Below are 22,952 nucleotides of genomic sequence, written 5' to 3'. Positions count from 1 at the left end.
AGGGCAGGGGCAGCCGCGCCCAAGGCACATTTGGCCGGTCTCCCGCCTGCCTTGCGGCCGTCCCCCGCTCCCCGGAGACATCCTCTGGGTGGGAGGAGGCCCACTGCCAGAGAACACAGTCTGATGTTTTCTGTTCCTGCTGCAGGAAGTCCCCCTTCCCCTGCCACCCGCCACATCCTCAGCCTGCAGACAACGCTTAGAGAGGAGAAGGGAAGCGAGGCTGTGAAAGGCAGATCTCCGTGGTGGGGTTTAAAGCACTTTCCCCCAGACCTTGAAAGGACACTCTAGATTCATTCATTTTCGCTTTGCTATTTCTTCGGTATTTAAGAAGCCGCTAAGAGAATTGACCCTGGAAAGACAAATTCTTGAATGCATACAGCTAGCTATTACCACAAGAACTGACTTTGAGTCACCTCTGACTTCCCCTCCTACACTCCTCTCCCTGCCTGACTTGGCTGCGGCCACACAAGCCTCCTGACTGATGATCAATCAGCCAAATGCTGTCCTACCTCACGGCCTTTGCCCACCCTGGTCTTGCCCACATATCTCTATGGCTTGCTCCCTTGCTTCATCTGGGGCTTTGCTCAGATGTCATCTTGGCAGACAGGTCTCTCCTGGCCACCGTGCTCATACTCTTATCCTACTTTATTTTTTTTTCATAGCACTTTTTTACCACTTGATATGTTTAATGGTTATATATTTGTTTGTAGTATGGCTCACCTGAATAGAATAAGAGATCCACAAGAGACCTTTCTGCTGTACCCTCGGCACATAGTAGGGGTTCAATAGACATTTGAGAAAGGAAGGAAGGAAGGAAGGAGGGAGGGAAAGGAGGAAGGGAGAGGGAAAGGGTTGGAAGAGAGGGGGTAAGATAGATGAATGGGGAGCTAAATGTAGTCTATGAAAGTAGACATGGGAGGCACCAAAAGAAACATTCCTGCTTCACTGTTTCCTGTGCCTGGGATAATTTACTCTGGATGGTAAACAAATATCTTGATTGTGCATTAAATCCATGTTAAATGAACTATTGGTGATGCTGTTCTCTCCCATTCCCTAACCCATGTTATCCTCTGCCTGGGGGCCTATTCTTTTGTTCTGGCCCATTAACCCAAACTATTCCGTAGCCCCTTCAGGACGGCCGCCCTGCCCTGATCCTCGGTCTGATGTCTAGAGACCCTTCTGCCTTGCTGTTCAGGACTTCCTCCCTTGTCCCCTAACCCAACCCAGCAGCAGCCCGCGCTGCTCCAAAACCCTTTCCCAATATCAGCTGATGGGAGCCCCACCGACTCCTGTCTGCTGCTCAAACAGAATGGCCTTTCCCTTCAGAGCCAAGCCAGCTGCCCCTCTGGAGTGATTCAATCTCATGCTGGATTCCAACCTCTTCTCTTGCCCACCTTTGCTACTGAAGAATGGACCATCTTGCCTTGTACCCAAGTCATGATTAAAAATTATAGAAAAGAGAATTTTCAAATGACCTGGCCCATATATACTTCAGAAGACCTGGCCTAGTTATGTGTCACATCAAGGCAAAAACGACCGAAAAAATAAAATTGTTTTCCACTTACCTTCCTAAAGTGGCCCAGCTGGCCTGGTCAGGGTCCTGATCATTTCCTACTCCCAAAGATGCCCACCCCACCCCCACCTTGAGCCTGTCAGATCCAGAGCTGACCCAATGGACTCATGTGGGCGTCTAAGCTGAGCCAACAATAGGTGTTTCCCTCTGAGACGCCAGGAAAGGACCAGAGCTCCCCTGGACTCACACCTCTGGGTAAGCCATAGTCCGCTTCAGCCTCTTAGAGGCCTAGCAAGACCAACAAGTCCTCCCTGGTCTGTGCAGGCCCCTGTCCCAGACACAAACTCCCAACATTGACCTAGAACTAGCACCAGGTGGCTTTGGCCTGGAGTTTTTCTCAGCTAGACGGACTGCTCTGGGAATTTCCCAGAAAGTCTTTGCCTGAGGAATTCTTTGTCCTTCCCCAGCCTTCCCCCCAGTCCAATGAGACTGTTTATGAGGAAAAGTTGATCAATGATGTCACAAGCTACAATCAGGCTGTTTCTCTTGAAGGCTAATCACTCGGTACTATCATCACGCAGACTGAAATTCAGGATAGAAAGTGGAAAAGAGACAGTTTGGCATCCTTGTTACTAAGGGATGAATAAAAGGTCTAGTCATCCATAAGTCCCTGAATCAGGTCTTCTTGTTCAAGAACAGCAGCAACAACAAGAATTCACTTTTAAGGTGCAAAGTAGACAAATTGAGCAAGAAACAGTTGTTGAGTGAATTTCGGTTTCGTCTCCCATTCTTTCTCTTGATCTGGGCTTTTCTAACATCCAGTATACGCAGAGCAAGTGGAAAAAAAGCTGTCTGGATCATTAAAAACTGGACAAGCAGACTGAGGAGGAGTGGCCATATTTTAGTAGTTTCCTGAGTCATTATTAAATATGATAGAACATTGTCTACTTTGTTACAGATTGGATAACTAATCCCACTTCCAAGAAAGGCTTATGGTGAGCAAATGGTTTCCCTCAATTTCTCACTTTCCTTTTCTATAGCCCACTTAGCAGAGGCCCAGGAGTGGAACTGGTCAGGGGGTTCAGCAGTTCTCAAGGCATAGTACAGACAAAAGGATGGGGTTAAAAAATACTACTCTGGGGACAAATGTATGGCCTGGCAGGAAGTATGCCTTCTTAACAGTTGGGGGTCCAAAGAATCAAGCAAAACTGGAGGCAACAGACCATCAGGAAATTCTAAACAAATAGATTGGGGTTGGTGTCAGAAGAACCAAATAAACAAGGAAAGAACAGGTGGGCAGTGGCTGTCATACCAGAGGCATGAATGACATCCTTGCATGTATTGGCGCGTCTGAACAAGCGATACAGTGGACTTTGGTCCAAGGATGGGGGATGGCTCCCTCCATGGTGCCTCTATATACTCTGCTGGGTAGACAAGTCTTGGCAGGGCTGTCCTGAACACGGCCCTTGGCAGACTTCTTCTCCTAAATTTTGGACCTCTTCTTCTCCTCCTTCGCCTTCTCCTCTCCTTTGCCTTCTCCTCTCCTTCGCCTTCTCCTCTGCTTCACCTTCCTCTTCCTCCTTTTCTACCTCCTCCTCCTCTTTCTCCTTCTCCGCTGCTCTTCTTTCTCTTCTCTTTCTGTCCTTCCTTCTAGATCATTCCTATGGTTTTAATAGCATCTCAAATCTCAGGCTTGAGGTCTGAGCTCCAGAATCATTTGTCCCAGTGACAACTGTCCATCTCCACCTGAATGTCTCACGGGCATTGTAAACATGAAATGCACAAATCTCTCTCGCACTTCCCTCTAAAATATCTTTGTCCCCTCCTTATCTTCTCCACCTCAATAAATGGCATGCCCACTTACCTATTTCTCAACCCAGACATTCGACCCAAGTTTGGTCAATTCTACTTCCAAAATAGTCTCAAAACAGGCCACTTCTTTCTGTCCTCTCTGACACTTTCCTGTTCCAAGTCACTAACATCTTTTGCCTGGATGAGTCTCCTTTTAGCTTTTCTTGCTTCATCCAGTTCATCCAGAGTACTTTATCAAAAGGTGGATGATCACAGCATCCATTCAGTGGATTCCCATGAATTCAGGAGAGTTCAAACCTCTTCCCACGGCCTAAAGACCCTTCACAATCTTGCTTCTGCTCATCTCTTCAGCCTCATCTCATGCACATGTTCCCTTTCACCACATTCTGTGGCCTTCAACATGACAAGATTTGTTTGTTTGTTTGTTTTTTATAGGATTTATCATCTTTCTTGCCCACCAGACTTTCTTGTTATTACTGTAAGTCCTGTTCTTAAAATTGTCCTATAGTAGGTGCTCAATAAAAATTTATCAAGCAAGTGTTGATGAATGCTACAAGCTAGAGAGAAGCAGCAATCTTGCAGCAACTTGAATAGTTCTAGTAGTTAACTGTAGTATGCAAAACTGTAGTTGATTGTAGTATACCAGACTATGCCCTCAATCAAAATATGCATGTCCTGTGTTCCCTTCTCTCAAAGTCTGGCTTAGCAATACCAATGAATTTAATAACCATCTGTTCTGGTCACTTACTGTAAAACAAACTACCCCCCCCAAACATATAGTGGCTTAAAACAACCATTTTATCATGCTCAGGGATCCTGTGAGTTAGGTTTATTCAACCAGGACACAGTAGCAATGTCTGTCTCTGCTCTACAATGTCTTGAACTTCAACTGGAAAGATTTAAAGACTGGCAATTACTCAATGGCTGAGAGTTAAAATCATCTCTTGGCTCCCTCCCTCACATGTCTTGTTCCTAAGCTAAAATAACTCAACGACTAGGACTGATAGCCAAGCCATTTTCCATGGCCTCTCCACATGGGGTGGCTTGCTCACAATATGGTGACCTCAGGGTAGTCAGACTCAGGGCTCCAAGAGCTAATATTCTGACAAATAAAGAGGAAAGTGCATCACTTTTTATCATCCAGAAGTCAAACAGTGTCATTTTCACCTACTTTACTGTTTAAATCATCACCAACCCACTCGGATTCAAGGGAGAAGAAAATAGACTCCCTGTCTTGATGAGAAAGGGGCAAGGTCACACTGTGGAAGGATATGTGGGATGGGAGACACTGGCCATCTTTGGGAAATGCAGTCTGCTACCCATCACATGCTATTGTTCAAATGAGGAAGTGCTGTTTGCTCTTCTCTCTTCCTTAGCTCTCCCGGCCTTCCTGACAGCATATGTTCAATATAACAAGGATGATTTGAATCCCCAGGGAGTGAATCCTCTGGTGGACTTTTCACACCAGGCTAAAGAAAAATAGGAAAAGACGTTAAGACATGCAGCTCCAAGGAGCTACCCAAAATACACCAGGTAGAGGCCCTATAGATCTTTAACCAAGATTTCTAGAGGCCACATGTCTGATGATGTCAGAAGGTCAAGTTTATACTCTCAAAAACATACATGCTAAGCATATACAGCCAAACCTCATAATTCATGAATTCTACATTTGCAAATTTGCCTACTCACTAAAATTTATTTGTAACCCCCAAATCAATATTCACATTGCTTTCACAGTCATTTATAGACATGCACAGAGCAGCGAAAAATTTCAGTCACTTGATTTGCACATTGACAGCTGAGGTCGAACAAGGCAATGCTTTGCCTTCCTCACTTTTTGCATCCTCTAATACTGTAAGCAAGTGTCCTTTCAGGTCCATTTAGAGCATGTTTTCACATTTTTGTACTTTTTGTTGATGATTTCACTCTTTAAAATGGCCCCCAAGTGTAGCGCTGAAGCACTGTCTGGTGCTCCTAAGAACAGTAAGTCGATGATGTCTCTTACAGAGAAAATACCTGTGTTACTTAAGCTTTGTTTGGGCATGAGTTATAGTGCTGTTGGGGTGAGTACAATGCTAATGAATCAATGATACATGTTAAGTAAGGTGTCTTTTTACAGACACACACATAAGACAAGGTTATATTTTGATCAGTTGGCAAAAATGTTGTGACCAGAGGTTCACAGGAACCTAAGCTTGTATTTCTTTTAGACGCAGTCATTTAGGATTTGCTAATTCAGTATTTGTGGCAGCTTTATAGAGCATAGCTATCATGAATAATGAGTATCCACTGTACCAGGACTGTTGTAAGCCCTGGAGATGCAATAGTGAACAAAATGGACAAAAAGTCCTGCCCTCATGGAGTTTACATTCTAGAAGTGAGAAGAAAACATAAGCGAAATAAATAAGTCACTGATACAGTAATGTTAGAAGATGATAAGCACGATGGAAAAAACAAAGCACGGAATGGGAGATGGAGAGTATCCTGGGTAGACCCAGCTTTTTGTTGTTGTTACTGTTGTTTTTCTGGGTTTTTTTCCCAAAATGCAGTGATCAATATAGTCCTAACTAAGAATCAAATGATGCTTGAGAATGTTCATGAAAGAGGTGAGGGAGCAAGCTTAGCAACTTCACGGGGAGGGCAGAAAGAATAGCAGTGCACAGGCCTACAGCGGAGGCATTCCTGACGTGTGGTAGAAACCAGGAGGGGCCCATGCACCTGCAGTGAGTCAGTAGGAGATGAGGTCAGGTCAGAGAGGCTGGAAGGGTCAGCTCAGTAAGGCCCAGTAGCCCGTTGTAATGAATGGAAATTTCACTCTCCCTGAGAGACTGTAAGCAGGCAAGGTGGAAACAGGAGAGCAATTAGAAGAATATTGCAGAAATCTAGACCTGGAGGGTGGTTACGGTCAGTAATGAGAAGTGGTCAGATTCCGGATATACAGATTCTGAAAGCAGAGTCATTAGGATTTGCTGGTGGATTAGATGTGAGGTTGTGAAAGACATAATGCAGTCAAACATGACTTCAAGGGTTTTGGCCTGAGCAGCTACAAGGATGAAGCTGCCATTAACTGAGATGGAAAAAAGCTGTAGATGGAGCAGGTTTTGGAGGGAATCTCAGGGCTTCAATTGAATTGAGATGTCCACTTCGAATTGAGATGTCTATTAAATATCCAAGTAGAGATACAGTATAGGCAACTTGGTATGCAGGACTGTAATTCAGAGAAGTCCAAACTGGTAATAATATACATTTTGAAGTCCTCAGCACACAGATGGAGTTTAGAGACATGAAACTGAACGAGACCACCAAAGAATGAGTGAAGGTAGGGAAGGGAAGAGAAGAGGTTCAGGACTGAAATCCCTGGGTTATGTTAAGAGATCAGAGAAAAGAGAAGGAATGAGCAAAGCAGATTGAGAAGTAGGGTCTCCTGGAAGCTGAGTGAAGACAGTGCTCTCAAAAAGAGAGAGTGATCAACTGTGTTGTCATGTCCAGACGTCAGGTAGGATAAGGACTGAGAACTGACCGTTGAATTTAGCAACATAACAGTGATGTGTTGGCTCTCTGGAGGCATTGGGGGGAGGGGGGGAGCCCTGCTTTGTAGAGTTTGCTAATCTCCATATTGAAAATACTCATAACTGATTTCAAGCTATTAATGTGGTGCCACTGAATGCAGAATATTTTTTTAATTAATTTATTTAATTTATTTATTTTTGGCTGCGTTGGGCCTTTATTGCCGCATGCGGGCTTTCTCTAGTTGGGGCGAACGGGGGCTACTCTTCGTTGCGGTGCACGGGCTTCTCATTGCAGTGGCTTCTCTTGTTGTGGAGCACGGACTCTAGGCACGCGGGTTTCAGTACTTGTGGCATGCGGGCTCAGTACTTGTGGCTCGTGCGCTCTAGGCGTGCGGGCTTCAGTAGTTGTGGCACACGGGCTCTAGAGCGCAGGCTCAGTAGTTGTGGCACACGGGCTTTGTTGCTCTGCGGCATGTGGGATCTTCCCGGACCAGGGCTCGAACCCGTGTCCTCTGCGTTGGCAGGCGGATTCTTAACCACTGCACCACCGGGGAAGCCCTCGACCAACATTCTTTATTGGGGGCAGCCCAAGCACCTTGCTGGAAGCACCTGGGACCAGAGGAGGATGTCATGGTCTCTGCAGCCCAGACTCATGCTAACTTTTAAAGAGAACATATTCTGACAATGAAAAGGCAAAAGGCACATACCCTGTAACCGCAAAAAGTACAGATCGGAATTAATGCAGCTCTAAGCTAAGGAACACCAAGAACTGCCAACAGCCTCCAGCAGCTAGGAGAAAGGTATGAAACGGATTCTTCCTCAGAGCCTCTGAAAGGAGCCAACCCTGCTGGCACCTGGATTTTGAAGTTCTGACCTCCAGAACTGTGAGAAAATAAATTTTTGCTGACTTAAGCCACTGGGTTGTGGTAATTTGTCATGGCAGCCCTAGGAGGCTAGTATAGACTCTTCAGATAAGAACACTTTTCACAGACACATGAGGGAAGAAGGAAAGCAAAAGAAGATTGATAAGTATGGTCCCTGAAGCTGACTGAAGACGGCATTCCCAGGAAAAGGGGGTGATGCTCTGTCCGCTGCTTCTGGCAAGTCCTGGACATCTGATCTTGGTCCGATCCTGACTGGTTCATTATTGACTACGAAGTTTACCTCAGAGCTGCTAACTTCTGTTCGGTTTCCTCAGCTTCCTGCTTTGACTGGTTTTTGTTGATGGGAGCAACTGTTTGGGCAGGTTTGGTCTATGTAGACAGAGTTCCTGGAATACGTGTCCTCAAATATCAGAGAGTATTGAGCCATCCATTTGTATACAAGCTGAGGAGATAAGCTTCCAAGACATGATACTGATATTTTTGGTCAGGACTACTGTTGGTCAAAAGGAACTTCCTCAGTGGCTCCTAGCGGTATCTAAACTTTCCCTGTTAGTTTCGTCTCTATATGCAGGCATCAGATAAAATGCAACTGCCTTAGTAGAATTAAACCATCATCAGCTATTGACATATCAGCTCTGAGGGAAGCACCTCTCTGGTGATGAATTGTGGAGTGAGAAAGGAGAGAAACTTCTAGAGCCTAAGGAAACTATTTGGGAATGCTGGGTCCTTGCAAAGAATTGAGGAGAGAACTATAATGGAGTTGATGAGGAATGAGAATAAATCATGCTATGTCTATTTCTTTTCGTGTTGGCCCTTCAGGGACAAAAAGGACCATTTACTAAATTCCATAGAGCCACTTACTGAGGACCTACTAAGGACCTATGAGCTGTGTACCAAAGCTACAAGCATGAATGGATCCATCTGTCCATCAAAGAAGAAGGCTGACTCCCAGTGCTGGAAGGGAGCATACATTGTTGTGAGTGACAGTAAAGGGAAGATAAATGAGACCGTGTCCCTCAGCTTCTGGTTGGTGATGCTCCCAAGAGTGCAGCAGAGTTTTTAACATGGAGACCTCCAAGAAGTTCTACCAGAAGGAAGCCATGGACACCAATAACAGACTAAAGAAGATTCACAGGAATCTGTCTGCTCAGAGATCCAGACACAGGTCAGGGACTTGCCAAAGGGGGAAAGCTGTGTCACCTTTACATAGACCACGACCCACCTACATAGGCTTTTGCCATTTCCTAGGGAAGGAAGCTTCTCTCATTTAGAGAAATGACAGAAGCTTGATGGACAGAGGATTGGTGGAATCTTTTGGTTTATGTGGCAAGATGTTATAGGGTCTTTATCGGGCAGAAAATCACAGTGTCTTCCTGAAACCTCCTGGCTTTCACTGCGGATCCGGCCTCCCCTTGGCCTCCCCTCACATTCTGAACAAAAGTTGTGTGTAAAAGAGTTCATTTGGATGGAGAACCCATTGGAGGAAACTTTCTTTGAAGAAAAAGGCAACTGGAGACAGACCCCTTGGAGTCATATATTTTGCGCAGTTTTTCATTATTTGGGGATAAAATTGCTTTTAGGCCTAAGGAACTCAGCTAACTGGTCAATTTTTCAGGAGCGGGCACAGCTTTGAGAGAACAGCTTTTCCCCTCCCAGTCCTCTCATTCCATCTCAGACAAAAATGTATTCAGAAAATGAAACCAAGTGAAGCAAAGTTCAGGAGGGGGAGAAAAGTTGACATAATAGCTTCAGCGACTGCAGCTGGCCCAGGGACCAGCGCCTGATAACAAGAACTTCGGGCAGAAGAACCTGAGAGGAAGAGGATGTTAGTGAGTGAAGCTGAGCCAACCACACAGTGGTTGGCAGGACAATAAAAGAGGGAGTGGGGAATTCATTATAATGAACTCCTCCTAAAACACTGAGAGCTGGAGAGAATGCATAGGTTATTCAGAGGGTAACTTCCAATTCTGAAAGGTTTCGGAGAGCGTCTTACCCAAAGGGAGCTACAGGAACCTCTGCCGAGTGTATGGAATTGCCACTTTGAAGTCAAGAGAATTTGCTTCCAAGCCTCCTGCAAAAGGATACGTGGACACAGATGGCAGGTTTGCTTTCTGGTTTAGTAAGGAGTAAGTTATGTTTGTTTGATTCTCTCACTAGTCTCTGTCCCCTGCTGGTATTTCCCTTGGCAGGTAATGATTGCACTGACCAAGCCAAATGCAAGCTATAAATCCAGAGATGCTTTATATTTTATTAACTCCGGTGAGGGGTTAGAAACCCCAACACAAACATGCCTATCACGATATTGGAGATTCATTGTTTGAAGGGCAGATCAAACCCCAGGGGGGCCTAGTGTGTGGAGCAGAGGCTGAGAACAGGAACTGGCATTGGGGGGCGGGGGGTCACTCCAACTTTGCTTTTGGTCCCTCTTCTCAGAGGATGGTGGGCAGACCAGAAAAATCACTGGGGTTGGGGGGGAAGCCAAACAAATAAAGATTCAGTAAGGCTGAAAATGAAGGCCTTTTAAAATAAGCTAATAGGACTAAGAAGAGATTGCCAAATGCTGCTCACTCCAGCCCCATTTTATTGGCAGCGAAGCAAGTCAAATACCAGCTGTGAAGACTAGCCCTTTCTTAGAAGTGACCCTTGTTGAGAAAACATCCTGTGTTTTGCTAAGTGGTCTGTCTCTGAAGAACACTGTAAAATAGAAACTCTAGCTGTGACTTTGGCCAAGGCAGGTGGTCTCACAACTCATGAGGGGGCTGAGTCCTACGCATTCAGAGTGCAGCAGAAAATGAAACAGACTAGAGGAGAAAGTGTGGAATTTAATGCACGGATTTTTGGGGAGATGATCTCTGGGCAGAAGAGATCTCACTCCCTAAACATGACCTGGACTAGGCCATCACCTCTAAGCTATTTATACTAAAACTGAATTGGCCTTGGGGATAAGGTGTAAGGTAAATTGGATCCCCCATTGGTCCCTGGTTTGGAACCCAAAGTATTCTCTTGTGGACACAAAGGGGGTATGATGGAGTTGAAAGCATTCATTGAATAATTTCCCTTTGTTTTAAATCCAAGCACAGATTTTTAAAGTAGACCACATGTGCCAGAACAAACTATCTGAACCCACATTTGATGAGATAGCCAACAGGGCTTCTGGGGGCTTATCCTGGGACAGTTGAGGTGGTCTTGAGCGATACTTAGAGGAGGGACATGGAAGTTATGGATGTGGGCTGAAATGTCCCTCCATTGATAAAGTTGACAAATTGAAAAACCATGGTAGAGAATGACTCTTACATTGGGGGATAATTTCTCATCTGTGCCCAATAAGAGAAATACAATTGGGTGGATTTCTGTTGAAAGTTTCGTATGACGATTTAATGTGAATTGCCTATATTCAACTTCCCCATGAGCCACTGAATTATACACACAGCTATGTAAGCTGGAAATGCCAGGAGGCTGCTCACATTAGGAAGATGCTGTAGAGAAAGACCCCTTGCGGTTGGGAGTAAGGGTTAGAGGACTTGTTGGTAAAGCACAGCATTGTGTACTGCTCGTTCCTGGGCATGTTTCTGTCGCTCTCTCTGCCCTGCCCAAGCTTGAGGCTCTGTCTCTTCTCAGTGATTCTAGGAGACACACCTCTGAGCTATCCTCCTAAACTTTTGCTTCGAAACAGGATTTAAGTCATTTTAGTTTTCGCTCATGGCATTCAGGATACAGAAAACTGAGTATATTTTTCACACTTCCTGTCCTTGTACTTGTAGGTCACAAGTCTTTCATGCCTGAGGTATTTGGTTATAATATTTATGGTTTGGTATACCATACCTCACAATCCACTGAAGTCTATTCTTTAAAAATTCTAGACAAGAACATTGCAGGACTTCCCCGGTGGTGCAGTGGTTAAGAATCCGCCTGCCAACGCAGGGGCACGGGTTCAAGCCCTGGTCCGGGAAGATCCCACATGCCGCGGAGCAACTAAGCCCGCGAGCCACAACAGCTGAGCCCGCATGCCGCAACTACTGAAGCCCGCGTGCCTAGAGCCCGTGCTCCGCAACAAGAGAAGCCACTGCAATGAGAAGCCCGCACACCGCAACGAAGAGTAGCCCCTGCTCGCCGCAACTAGAGAAAGCCTGCACGCAGCAACGAAGACCCAACACAGCCAAAAATAAGTAAAATAAATAAATAAATTTATAAAAATTTTAAAAAAAGAACATTGCAGCCCATCTTCAGCTCTGAAGGGAAGGTGAGGTAGTTCATAAAACAATTCTGTCTACTTAGTTTCTCTGAGAATCTGGGTTGATACTTGGAGAGGAACATACTTGTACTTAGTCTAAGGCCTCACAGCTTAAACTGAGATGCAGCCACCCTGGGAGTTTTGCAGCCAGAGGGAACGCAAAGCTACGAGATAAACCCGGTGCACATTTATATAAGGAAGCCAATGCAGATATGCTGTGAACACACAGCTTCACCTGGCGATGTCCTCGTGTTTGGCAAAGCTGCTCTTCTGAGGCTGCTTTCTTCAGGCAGCTTGAGCCGCTTCCGCCTCCCTTGACCGTGAGGTCACCGTCAGCTTGACATGAGACAGACCCTTTAATAAGCCTAATGGCAAGCACCATCAAGAAGCAGAAATTCCGGATCTCAGCTATGGGATGGGTAATTGCAAGAGGTTTAACCAAAGCCATGCAGCCACTGCGGAATATCCTTTCTGCTCAGGTATTCTTGTTTTGTTTTTTCTAATAAATTTATTTATTTATTTATTTTTGGCTGCATTGGGGCTTCGTTGCTGTGCGCAAGCTTTTCTCTAGTTGCAGTGAGCGGGGGCTACTCTTCGTTGCAGTGTGCGGGCTTCTTATTGTGGTGGCTTCTCTTGTTGCAGAGCTTGGGCTCTAGGCATGCGGACTTCAGTAGTTGTGGCACTCAGGCTCAGTAGTTGTGGCTCGCAGGCTCTAGAGCTCAGACTCAGTAGTTGTGGTGCATGGGCTTAGTTGCTCCATGGGATCTCTTCCTGGACCAGAGATCGAACCCATGTCCCCTGCATTGGCAGGCAGATTCTCAACCACTGCGCCACCAGGGAAGGCCCAACTCAGGTATTCGTGTTTCATAAGAAAAACCATTTTTCTCCCATGCTAAGCACCATCCCACTGGATGCTAGGCAGACCCTACTCTTTGAACTACCATGCCTGGGTTCTAGAGTTGACTCTTACTCTTTCTGGGCCTCAGCTATAATAAAGAAGCATTAAATGAGGGGATCGCTCGGGTCCCTCACAGCTTTAACTTCCTAGAATTCTAAGTACATCATGAAGGAATTTCAGGAAATATTTTTTCTCTGCTTATTGTTAGTTTCCTTTCCGCTTTCTCCACCTTGCCCTAGATCAGGGGCGAGGATGGCAAAGGTGCTGATCTATAGAGACAGCCTCTCCTTGATTCAGCATTCCGGAAAAAAGGGTTTGTGTGACATTTGGAATTTAACCACAAAGCTCTAGACAAACTAGTTGGCATCACAATGTAAGGCAAACTTTCCCTTGTTGACTGCTACCTCCGTTTTGGAACCCCTTCCCAGCTCTCCCCTGCGTTGCTTTCAGAAGACTCCCCGCCTCACTAAGGGATTTAGTCCCTTAAACCTACTGCAAAACACAACATTCCTCCTTTCTCCTCTCAAGCCCAGGCAAAATTTCTGTTCCCAGAATTTTATCTCAATCAGCGGAGGATATTATGTTCCAATGTAAAGCAATTCATTTTAAACACAGAGCTCAATGCCAATAAATCTCTAAATGGTCTACCAAGAAGGTAGATATTTCTGAGGAAGAGACTTCCTGTCTCTTCTTGCCCATCATTGTGTCATCAGTTCAAAGCCCATCAAGGCTCTCCTCACCTACCCAAATTTTGCAACTGGAAATCTATACCCTTACAGAGCCAAGCAGAAGAAAACCTTTCACTTACGGGATATGGAGGACCTCTGCTGTTACTTAACATTCATGAACGACATCCCCCAAGATCAGAGAGCAGAGCACGTCAGCATAGGTCACAGAGGAGATGAGTTTGCACGGGGTGGAGGACTGAAGGAAAAATCTAGAACCAGAGTGCCATCTGGCACGGTCCTACCTAACAGCTTAAGTGAGGAGCCCTGGGAAGCCAGGGATGGCATGAAAGCAAAGGTAGAAAAATAGAGTTTGTCTAATTCTTGGGTTTGCCTCAGGTCAGCTCTGCATGTCAAAATAACCCCCATCCTCCAGGTTACAAACACTTGTCCTGTCTCCACCTGGACTCCAAGATTTCAGTTGTCACTCCTGCTTCCCTCTTGGGAGCTTTATTGAAGCTGAGGAAAAGTTTTTGCTCTCTTGTTGGTTCGATTTCACACGTACTTGTTACATCCCTGCTTTCTGTCCAGCTTGATCTCTGACTTAAAGGAGCTCGAGTGTAACTCGTGGCACAATTTAGTTACCACCAAGGAAAGATTTCAGGGGCTCTGGGAAAACACACAGCTCCCCAGCTAGCCATCGCACCCGTGCCAAACTGCCTGTCAAGCCCAGTATGTGCCCCTTGCTTCCTCCCTGCAAGCTTCGTCAGCCTAGCTCTCAGTGTCCATTTGGCTGAAACTATGGCAGCAGCATTAGCAGCTGGTAATGGTTGAAGCCCTCCTGACTCCAGAAATTCCCCAGGGTGGCCCACTATGGTTTGGATCTGCTGAGCAGCATGTGGAAATGTAAAGGCAAGCTCTCTTACCGAGCACAGTTGGCTGTCAGCAAAACACCACCCACTGGCTGCAGAGCTGCAAACGAGGGAAGGCTTGTCTTTCCTGACATATTTAAAACGAGTCAAAAGCTTGGCTGGCCAATGGGTTAGTTACAAAGATAGATAGATAGATGATAGATAGATAGATGAAGGTTTTGTTCGATATTGATGCTTTGTGTACCTTCCCTGGAATGTGGGCCCTGGCCCTGGGTGCAAAGGGGCCTCCCTTGCTGCTCCTGGGATACTGCCTCCTCAGCACCCTACTCCTGTCTCCTCTCCAGCACCTCACCCCTTGCCTGGGCTCAGGCCTTCACCTTCTCTTGCATGGATTTCCTGTTTCAACATCCTTGGAACGTGTCTGCTACAATCCAGACTTTTCAGAGAGGTGTAGTGGACCTATTTACAATGTAAAGCTGAGCATGTTTGTCCCCTGCCAACTGTTTCCTAGAAAAAAACATCTGAGAAGGCTTACAAAGCCTTGCCTGCCTCTTCAGTGTCACCTCTACCTGCCCTCTGGCTTACAGTTGAGCAAGACATCCATCACCCACCCCAAGCTATTTCTCTGTCTGTGTTTCTGCTGTCACCTGTGCTACACCACCTCACCTTGGCCTTTACTTGGCCAACTCCTACCAATCCATGAAGACTCAGCCCAGGAGACTGTTCCTTGACCTAGCGCCCTTTCTGCTCCCTAAATACCCTGCATACTTCATCACAACACCCCCTTGAGGTATCATACCTGTTCAATGGGTCTCTCCTCACTTCTAGACCATGAGATACTTGAGAGCAGGGAATGGATCGTAGTAATCACATCCCCAACATCTAAGACAGTGCTTCCCAACTGGGAGTGGCTTTTTTCCCCAGGGGATATTTGGCAATGTCCATGTCTGTAGACATTTCTCAATGCCTGTAGACATTTTTGGTTTACATGACTGGAGGGCATCCTACATGTGAATAGAGGCCAGGGATACTGATAAACATCCTCCAATGCACAGGATAGCCCTCCCACAGCAAAACGTTACCAGACCCCAAAATGTCAATAGAAACCCGGACCTAGGACAAAGAGTACATAATTCATGTTTAATGGGGAAAGAAAAGTGAATATATGTCACTGAATCAAACTCTGCTCTCAGATAAGGTCCATGTGATAGTTACTAGGTCCTGAGATGGAATTCAAGTTAATGTAATCCTTCTTTCAGGACAATTTAGTTTAAGCCTGATCTCTCATTGTGGATTCAAAATTTAGCTCCAGTAACGGTATTTCAGGTATCAGCTGAACAGATAGGAATGATATCTTGAGACAGTTCTCTACTGAGACCAAGACTTCCTAACCTGGAATAGAACCATTAAATGCTGGAAATAAACGGGGCTGTAGAAACCACACAGCTCAACCCACTGATTTTGCAGATGGAGAACACAAGCCCTGCTTGATTATGTGCATCGCCCAAGGCCACCTGGCTAGGAAGACAGTCTGGGGGCGAGTGGAAGTACCACCTGTGTTGTGACTTCACCAAAAATGAGCAGAGGACTTTGGGGTCCATATCTGAGTCCCTAATAGAGACTGGGGCCAGGGTTAGGGTGAAGGAGTTAGAATTGCCTCCTTGGAGAGACAAGGAGAAGAGAGAAATGTAGATATCTGGGAAAGATGCTTTTTCACATATCTTGGCTTCCTGAACTTTGAGACCTTTCCTCAAATCTAATGACCACTGACCTTGATGCCTACCTGGTGCTAAAATCTCTACCTTGATACTTCAGGTCACACACAATCCAAACCATTTCACTTTCTAGTGTCTCTCACTGGAAGCACTATTGATATTTGGCCGGGACAGTTCTTTCTGTAGGACAGGCTGTTTGGCATCCATGGCCTTCATTCACTAGATATCTGCTGCAGCTTCCACCATGATCGTTAGAAGATAAGCCTAGATGCTTCCAGATGCCCCCAGGAAGGTGGCACTGCTTCCCCTCCCCACCTCTGCCGTCGAGAACCACCAAAGACCAGATGGCAGAGGTGCATTTTTGTTGAGCAAAGCACATCTTGGTCAGCATGAGAAAGCAAAAAGAACGATGGACAAGAGTGGCCTTAATGATCACCTTCCTCAAAATCACCTGCGGGGTCTGTTATAGGCCCACCCTCTGGGGATAGAATGCAAGAATATATATATTTTTAATAGTCTCACTGGGTGATTTCTATGTATGCTAAAAGTTTGAGAACCATGTCTTAGTAGCTCTTGATCGTGGCTCAAAGGAGAATCAATACTTTATAACGCTACGGCTCATATCCAACTCTAGAGACCCTGAATTAATTTGACTGCAGTGGGATCCTGGCATTGGATGTTTTAAAAGCTGCCTAGATGATTCTGATATTCAGCCAGGGTTAAGAAACACTACCATTAAGGAGTCTTGCCAGGTACGAGGTGATCACAAATTCATTTCCTGATTCTCTCTTCTGAGTTACATTAAAACAGTGGTTTTCAACCTTGGCTGCATCCCCCTGGGGAACTTTATAAAATCCTGATGCCTAGGTCATACCCTATACCATTGAAAGCAGAATCTTTGGGGACAGGATTCAGGCATCAGTATTTTTAAGGCTCCCCAGGTGACTCCAATGTGCAGCCAGCTTTAAGAATCAGTGATTCAGAATATTTGCCTGTCTTCTCCCATAATTCTCTGCTCTTGACTTTTATTTCTCCTCTAACCTCCTAGTTCAAAAGAGCTTGTGGGGTGGGGTTTAGGGTGAGACTAATTAAGGGATAAAGGGCAAGATTCAACCTGTTTCTCTTTGCCACTTAATTCCTGGCCATCACTTAACCAGCACTCTGGGAGTAGTTAAAGGGCAATGGAGAAACCTCTAGACCTATTGTTATATATTTCCAAGAGGAAGATTCTTGGACCAGCATCAAGCTCTTTTTTTTTTTTGAATCTTGACCTTCCCTGAGGTTTCTAAATGTTATTCCAGGTTAGGCATTTCAACTTTTATTCTTTTCCGACATTTCATTTATGTGTCATGTGGGGTCAAAGAAGCAATGGAAAGTTGGCAGCCATTCTCTTCTAATTAGCAGACATATGAGTGGTTGAAATTATTTACCAGTAACAGGCCAGCACAGCTCCAGGAATGTTAATGACTGTCATTGGTCCTCAAGTCCGATTTCATAACTGATAAGGGTTGTTAATATGTCGTCACTGCAGTTAAAGGCTCATAAAAGACATTTGTCCTATTCAGTGTCATTGGGTCATGACCCCCAAATTTGCCTTTGGGTGGGTTAGAAGGTCAGATGTGCCCCCCTTTTTAAAGAAATGTTAAATCTAACCTCAGCTGCTGCAGGCAGAAGGGAAAGATGAAATTCCAGACAGAGCTGCTGCTTCTTTGATGTGTTTCACAGTCATGTCAAAGCGGGGGCTGCCTGTAACCCCACTTCCAACAACTCCAGCCCAATCTTGCTGGAAGGGAAGGTTGTTCTTTCTGTGCCAGGCTAGGTCCCAGGCGTTCAGAGTAAAACTGTGGACATCTGGAGTGCTCTGACTCCCAGTGTTAAATTCCTTCAGTATATGCATGTGCGTGCGCACACACACACACACACACACACACACACACACACTTGTCTAAGACACGTCATTTGCATTGGGCTGGTGGACCCTAGTGTGAGTTGGGAGTCATTAGTCCACAGTACCCTCCCGTCTTGATCAGTAGTCCTTCCCTGCTGTGTGCCCTCCCTTAGGTCCAGCTCTGATCATCAGATAGTTTAATAAATTTGAACCGCAAATCCTTCTTCCTACGAAGGATCCCTTCTTCTTTAAACTTATGTTAGCAAATAGATACGGGGTTAGAGAGGAAACAGCACGGCCTGACGATGTATGACGACAGCACCTAAACCCCAAATCAAAAATTCCTCCAAGAGGTAGATAATTGCCTTAAAACTGCAAACCCCAAAGGGACCACTCAGGTAATTCTTCCCAGAATTCCAGACATTATTCACCCAAAATGGCCTCTGAGAACTTAGAATGACAACTTCAAAAATTTTAACATCTAGTTCCCACCAGCTACTATTTACTGAGTGTTGTGCTAAACTCTTTAACATCTGAGATATTATTCAGTCCTCACACAACCCAGAGAGGGAGGCACAATATCATTGTTCCCACTTAGAGGAGGAAATATGCCCAGGTTTACACAGTCAGGAAGTGTGAGGATATGAGTCAAGGTGTGTCTGGGTCCAGAACTACTTGCCATTAGCTGCTGTGCTTTATGCATTGGCGCTGCTGCTACACTGGCTGACCTTGCTGTGACACTGGAACCTGGTCTATTTTTCTGTGCTTTCATTAATTCTATCCTTGTATCTGTTGACCTTATCACTCTTATAGCCTTGGTTCAGCTCTCTCTGAGATAAGAGAAGTCTTTGTCAACCAATCTCATGGTTTTCTAACCAGGTTCCTAACATGGTGTCTTTGTGCTCTAGTCTTTTTATGGCGCCCTGGTATTCTGTATATGTAGAAGCTAAGCTTCCAGATCTCTTACAGGTGCCCCCTTTGCTCCCCCTCTCCGCTTCTCTGAACTTGTTTCTCCAACCACAAACTTACAACAAATTCTCTAGAGGTTCGGTCAGAAGAATTTTTTGGTACCAAGAACATTAAAAAATGATAGGTCTGCCACACACCTGGATTCTCTCCCACCTCAAGGTGAGTTACTTGTCTGTCCACACTGTTCTTAGAGTGGCCATCTAAATGTTTTCATTACCAGTTGAAGTGGACAATTGTTTTGCGCCTTCCTGTCACCCTGATTGTGCTTTAGGGGACCATTCTTACTCCACTTTTAGTCCATACTCAATCAGTCTATGACTCCAGGGGTGGACATGTTACCCAGACTTTGCCACTCAGAACATTCCCTCTCCTGGGCCAAAGGACTGGCTCAAAGATGTAGACAGGAACCAAATAGAGCCAATCAGAATTAATTCTAGACTCGTCTTTAAAGAACTGGATAAGATTCCAACTCTTTACTTCTGGACTTGTAGCCACAAGGATGTAATTGTGAAGTTGTTGACGGCCACTGTTCCATCAGGAAGGGAGAGTCTATGTGAGAAGAGAGTCCACAGAGGATAAAGCAGAACCAAGAGTTGGAAAGATACTGGGCCCTTATGATATTGTCTGAGACTGTGGATCCAGGCATAACTGAAACATACCCATGGACTTTTCAGTTACATGAGAAAATACATTATAGTTGAGTTGAATTTCTGTCACTTGAACGAAAAGGTTCACAACCAGTACAGCAGTCTTCCCATGGATCATTGGTTGGTTCCTCGTGCAAAAGATAGCCCAGATGCTCTTCTGGGACAGATCAACACAAAAACACTTCTTCACTAGAAATCACCCCTACACCCAGAAGCCTGTGAGAAACAGTTTTGTAAATAGTAAAATGAGCACCATTAAGAGGTAATATTCATATACCTAAGTGTGAATTGACTTTCTCAATATGAGAGTTAACGGCGAGAGGATAGAAAATATGTAAGGCTCTGGGTACAGGGTCCTGAGGTATACTAGAATGATTAAGGGAAGAGGCCGGAATAGGTGAAGATAGAGGAATTGATAGGTATTGAAAATGAACATCTTGGCCAACAGGCACATGAAAAGATGCTGAACATCACTAATCATCAGGGAAATGCAAATCAAAATCACAATGAGATACCACCTCACACCTGTCAGAAGGGCTATGATCAAAAAGGACACAACTAACAAATGTTGGCAAGGATGTGGAGAAAAGGGAACCCTCGTACACTGTTGATGGGAATGTAAATTGGTGCAGCCACTCTGGAAAACAGTATGGAAGTTTCTCAAAAAACTAAAATTAGAACTACCGTATAACCCAGCAATTCTACTTCTGGGTATATATCAAAAAAACCAAAAACACTAATTCAAAAAGATACATGCACCCCAATGTTCCTAGCAGCATTATTTACAATTGCCAAGACATGGAAGCAACCTAAGTGTCCATCTACAGATGAATGGATAAAGAAGATGGAATACTGCTCATCCATAAAAAAGAATGAAATTTTGCCATCTGCAACAACATGGATGGACCTGGAGGGCATTATGCTAAGTGAAATAAGTCAGACAGAGAAAGACAAATATACTGTATGATATCACTTATACGTGGAATCTAAAAATTACAACAAACTACTGAATATAACAAAAAAGAGGCAGACTCACAGATATAGAGAACGAACTAGTGGTTACGGGGCAGGGAGGCGCAGTATAAGGACAGGGGAGTGGAAGGTACAAACTATGGGGGGTAAGATAGGCTCAAGGATGGGAAATATAGCCAATGTTTTGTAATAACTGTAAATGGAAAGTAACCTTTCAAAATTGGACATAAAATAAATTTAAAAATTAAGAAAAAATTTTAATTAATAAAATGAACAGCTTAATTTTGCCTGAGGCCATGTTTCCATTAATTGGCCTTTCCACCCAAATCAAGAGCAGAACTGAAAAACCTAATAAAAACAAAACCCACGGAGAAAAGAAAATTTTTCACAATAGCCCAAGTGAAAGTAATGACATGAGCTAATCCAATTTGTATAAACAAAGAAATTACTCCACGCAATGGGACTGACTCATTTTGTGTCAGAACTAAATACCAGGAAGTAGAGGGCAGATAGGGAACCTGGCCTAAATATACAGAGGTGGGGGAGATGGAGACTAATTACTCCATTGGAGGAGAGAGAGAAAAGAAACAAAAAGTTTTTCCATGGCAACTGACCATAAAGTGTTCAAAAAGAAACATTCAAATAGCACTTCAACCCACAATGTATGTTCCAAGAGGCTCACTGGGGAAAATATTGTAGATTTTAAAAATTCACTGGCAAGTAGTCAATTAAATTTTATTTTCTAGTTCTGATTGATGGACCTGACTTTTTAGGGCTAGGCATACAAACTGGCTGTCAGATATAAAATTCAGTGGAAAGAGGGAACATTTAAATTTTCCTTTAAGATAATGATTTACAACATTTTCCATGTCATTGTGCACACAGACAATGACAACAATTTTATGGTAACAAGGTAAAAAGATTAGGTCATTTGAGGCAGAGGTTACTGACCTGTGTCACCCCAGGTCCACTCAAGTTCCCAAAGACTGAGGAAGACCTCTCTTTCGCACAAGTGAGCTGGGTCCACCAGTTAGGAAACTCAGTCAAAGACTGGGCCAGGCCTAGACTGAGCCCACATGGGGAGGAGGACAAGGCACTGGAGTGAAGGCCAAAGACCAATACTTTGGTTCTAGCTCTGCCACGTGTAGGACTTGGACACTGCCCTTAACCTCAGTGTGCCTCAGTTGGCTTACGTATAAAACAAAGTTAAAGATGCCCTTATATTCTCTACCTTACAGAGTCACTATGAGGATCAAGAAGAGTACCATGTTCATGAACATAATTTGCAACCATAGAGTACTATAGAAACATATGGCATGATAATGACAGTGGGTATGATGGTGTTTTCTCCCCAACCCTGCCCCATCTAGACCACTCTCACTTTCAGGAGTTACCCTGCTATGGGCAGCAGTTGACACTGAGGAGAATAATGCAGCTGCTGTACGAGAGTGACTGGGGCCTAGAGTGTGGGAGGCTATTCTGCAGCTGGGCTTTTGAGTTGGGCCAAAGGGCTAATGGGGTTTGGCTTCCTGAGCACCTCTGTTGAAACTCCCTGGGGAATTTTGCTTTTTGAAATTCCCAGCAACTTGGGATCCCACTGGGTTGGTGATTAGGAGGCTGGAGGGCTCCCTGTTGGATGAAAAATATGTGTTTGAAGTCTGCTGGGAAGAGCTGTAGGAGTTGAGAGTTCTTCCCTGACTGCCACTGTGCATTGACAGAAGCTGCCCCTACCACTGTTTATTGCCAATTACTTTTGTCTCCAGAGCCAAAGAAAATATATTTGAAGTGAACCCTTTGAATTAGACCTATTTTTCACTAGGATCCACAGCTGGTGAAATATTAACGAACAGGTGGGTTGCACAATACTCCCAGGTTGCATTAGAATTGATTTTTATAGGCTAAACTGTTAACACTAGAGGTGCTGACATATATCCTGCTAAGGTTCGCAGACCCAGAAGCCATTAAAATCAACACAGAGCACGTTCAGACTTATCAAACACAATGTCTATTTTACCGAGAATGGAGTAAGTAGTAGGTAAAGAGATTGAGATTACACATAATATGTCTCAGAAACAGGAAGAACTAATTTTGTAATGGATGGCTAGCAATGCCTACTCTGGAAGACTCTAAATATTTTTTCTGTCTGGGAAGGGAATTCTATGATATTAACTGGAATAAGATGGGATGGAGGAGCTAGACTAGTTCTTCTGGAAGTCATGTTCATGAACAGAACAAATCCTGGATTCCCTCAAATTTCAGGCTCTGCAGGGAGTTACATTTAAAGTAATGTAACTACTATCTAGCAGCTGAATAGTTTCAACCTTTACTTGTGCCTCTGGAAGATCATGATTCAAAAGCCTTTCCCCCAGTCCACAGT

Source organism: Monodon monoceros, unplaced genomic scaffold, assembly GCF_005190385.1.
Source record: "Monodon monoceros isolate NGI ecotype Baffin Bay Population unplaced genomic scaffold, NGI_Narwhal_1 Super_Scaffold_19, whole genome shotgun sequence".
Classification (NCBI taxonomy): domain Eukaryota; kingdom Metazoa; phylum Chordata; class Mammalia; order Artiodactyla; family Monodontidae; genus Monodon; species Monodon monoceros.
The sequence above is the reverse complement of the archived record's forward strand: the minus strand, read 5'-3'. Positions refer to the sequence as shown.